The sequence below is a fragment of the Megalobrama amblycephala genome, linkage group LG19 (genome assembly GCF_018812025.1).
Source record: "Megalobrama amblycephala isolate DHTTF-2021 linkage group LG19, ASM1881202v1, whole genome shotgun sequence".
NCBI lineage: Eukaryota > Metazoa > Chordata > Actinopteri > Cypriniformes > Xenocyprididae > Megalobrama > Megalobrama amblycephala.
The window spans coordinates 23822674-23826323 of NC_063062.1; the positions used below are offsets into that span (position 1 = coordinate 23822674).

At 38.3% G+C, this 3650-nt stretch overlaps 1 long non-coding RNA gene across 1 annotated transcript; it reads right to left on the bottom strand.

Annotated features, from left to right (window-relative positions):
* Positions 1-1421: 1421 nt before the first annotated feature.
* LOC125254501 lies at positions 1422-3069 on the bottom strand. The gene is made up of 3 exons (XR_007181678.1): positions 2573-3069; positions 2397-2492; positions 1422-2319 (listed from the first exon to the last, which is right to left on the bottom strand). It is a non-coding gene; the product is annotated as an uncharacterized LOC125254501 (long non-coding RNA).
* Between the last annotated feature and the right edge of the window lie 581 nt (positions 3070-3650).

Sequence of the window (3650 nt, forward strand, 5' to 3'; positions counted from 1 at the left end):
CACATAGATTTCACCTGTAGCATCTGGACCAATCAGACACACACAAATTATTCTTTATAGACCCCTTAATCGCCTACGTCACTGTGACATCACTGCTCTAGCTGGAGGCAAAACATAAATAAGAACACATAGCAGGCGCGCTAAAAGTTTGAGGTTTTGACTTTAAAATGTCGTCTTGTTGTGTTTTTGGCTGCCAGAATAGAAGGAACAGGACTTAAACTAAAGTTTTACCAGATCCCGGCAGACATTCCTTCACAGAAATCAAAAAGATAATTGTGGTTGAATGCAATACGGCGTACAGACTGGACGAAGACGATCATAAATAATACTCGTGTTTGCAGTGCACACTTCATATCAGGTAAAATAATCGATGCATATGTAATGGTGTGTTGGTTTTATCTAGTACAAATCAGCAAGTTTCTGTTTTATATGTGAAAAGTCGCCAACTTTCAGCGCACTAGCTAGCTTAAATGTTAAACAAACATACAGCGATAGATGTGTGTGCCATCCTTTGAATGGTCTCTTAAAATAATCCACATTGCTAGCCATAATCATAGTTAACCCAGCGTTAGCTTACATTAGACAATAAGCCTTGACAAAATTCCCCGAACCACCCGAAAGTAATTCATATGTTGTCTAGGAAATATCCAAGTTAATTTACAAAAATAGCTGTCACGGTCCCGCAGAGTCAGTAACTGTACATATTCGGACAGTTCTGAACCTTCTTCTGCATCTATGTTTAATAAATCCCTCCTAAAACATGCTAGCTTACACTTGTCAACATTGAGTCCAGCGTCTCTTTTTGCCTCCAGCTAAGCCCCGCCCACCAGGAAACGTTGCAATGTTTACAAACTTTTAAGGGGTCTATATTTAATGAATAATCCAGCAAACTCACTCTCCCAACAAAGGTCTGTGATCTATCCCCAATCTGCAACTAACACACAGGCAGAACCAGGTCTCTGGTTACAGGACACAGGAAAACTGACAAGACTTTTTACAATCCAAAAAAACTTGCAGAAAATCTTGACTGTCACTTAATTCTTGTTAAAAAGGACAAAGTGAACCTTTTTATCCTATATATTCTATATATATATAGATATATATATAACCACTTGAGAAATAGTATAAGCATGTATCCATTTTTCCCATCTAATGATTTTCCTTTCATAGGGTTTGGCCTATGTGTGGCGGGGCGGTGTAATTTTGAGACACAAGCCCAAGTTTGTTCACCAGTAATAAAGTCCGAAAACGCCACCCTAAGGATTAACCCCAGGGACAATACTCAAACCAATCAAATTAGATAATAGAGCACACAGGTTCGGTTCCCTCAAAATTAGGCCAGAGACGCAAGTATAAAAAAAATAAAAAAATGTTTATTAATACAAAAGTTAATTAAAATACAAAACAATGAATCACGGAAAAATACATGAAACCCCACTTCAAACACAAGAACACAAATTACAAAAAGAGAAAGATATCAAACAAAACCAACTTGAAGTAGTATGTATTTGTGTGTGTATATATGTAAAACAAAGACGGAGTAATACCAGCAGGGGCTGAGGCTCCCAACGGCTGGGATCAATGTAGAGTTTGGTTTCACAAGAGCACACTTCCACGCGCACACACACCCGTGCACTCTAATCACACTATCAAACACTCAAGGTGTACACCGCACACGATGAAGGAGAACCACCTCCACAAGGAGGAAGATCAAACCACCCGTGGGACCCCAGCTCCTGCAATAAATCAAAAAGAAAATAAATAACTATGAAAATAAACTGGGCAGAGATGGCAATATGAACAGCAATGCAGCAACTCCTCACATAAGTGGTATCAACAAACAGAAGTGAGGAGAAGCAACAATGTAACCAGAAAATCAGATAGTTAATCACCTGAAATTGTTACAAACACCAACTTCTATACAGTAGATCACCACACGATTTGAATTGCATTCATAGATTAAACATGCACATATCGACAGATTGTAGTTTCACAAAAAAAAAAAAAAAAGAAAGATCAAAGCAATACAATCAAACAAATGTCCACAAACTTAAAGAAAAAGAAAAAGGTTAAATGATTTAACCATGATAACTAATAATAAAATAAACCAAAACGTGAAGCAGGGCACTAGAAAGGCACGTAACAGAATCAAACCAGCAGTCCCCTTTAATAAACGTTGATGACTTCGTCGACGCGGCTGTATGGACCGCCGCTCTGTTAACAGCGCGAAGACAGCAGCAAGTGCTCACGGCAGCAAACAATCACGGCATAAACGATCAAGGCAGCAAACAATCACAACATAGAACGAGAGGGAGAATCCTACATCGAACAAAAGGAGATGTTAAAAAGAATAATATTATGCTCACCCAGATATAAATTGCCTTTAAAACACTTACCATCAGGATATCACGCCGAATAAAATGCTTCATAGGCACGGGCTTGTCACAGTCATACCCACCGCTACCACCATGGGGTACAGGAAGTCATGTATACTAAATTAGGCAAGAAAAAATGTTAAATATACTATACTCACTTTATACTAACCACGCAATGAGCTATTAACATTGCATACCTGAGAGGCAAACAGTCATCAAACCCACTAAGCAGCACCAAAAGGGCAGCAACACCAGAATATAGAAACTGCACTCTAATTAAATAAACAGTTATCAGATTATGCACGCCAACAATGTCTAAGTCACCATATTAAAACACAGCACACTTACCCACAGCCACCGTCAACACAGCCAAAACAAAGGGGGAAAACGGACGTGACGCATCCCAGGTAACAGCCAATCGGCCTTTAAATAGGAGGTACTATTCACTGATAGGCACTGCTGTCAATCACCTAATCCTGTTACATATGCATTAATAACGTCTTGTATTAATTCTCTCTTTTGAACTCTTGTATTAATGTCTCAGAGTTGCATACTATGGTTAACTAAAATCACATGGGTATCATGTTTGGTCTGTATGAACTCCAATCTTCATTCTTGATTTGTTAATTTACATTACATTTTGCTAACTCTGTGACACATTAGTATTATAAAAATCTAGAAGGTTCTTCTCTCAAACACCCAATCCAATGTCTTATACTAATATCCAGCTAGAGTACAAAGAGTCGTAGAAAAAAGTTCCCTCCAAGGGAACAACTCCTTGTTGGCTCAGTCAACTCCAGAGGGTGTTATATCTTCACACATTAAAAATCACTGATCACAAGATCACGGCGGTTCCTTTACTGAAAAACTCTGATGTGAAGATGATGCTGAACTAGAAGTCTTCTGAAGAACCCCAAGCTTGTGCCAGGCTGCGGCCTTGTCTTTCCATTCACCAAAGACCCTCTGAGTCCAGCTGGTTCTTGTGGAAGCCCGCCACAAAAAAAAAAAAAGATTGAGACTTTTTATCTCAGAATTCTGACTTTTTAAGTCGCAATTGCGAGTTTATATCTCACAATTGCGAGTTATAAAGTCAGAATTCTGAGATATAAAGTCGCAATTGCATGATATATAGTCAGAATTCTGAGATAAATTCGCAATTGTGTGATATAAAGTCAGAATTCTGAGATATAAAGTCGCAATTGTGAGATATAAAGTCGCAATTGCAAGAAAAAAAAGTCAGAATTGCGAGTTTTTATCTCAAAAATCTGACTTAAA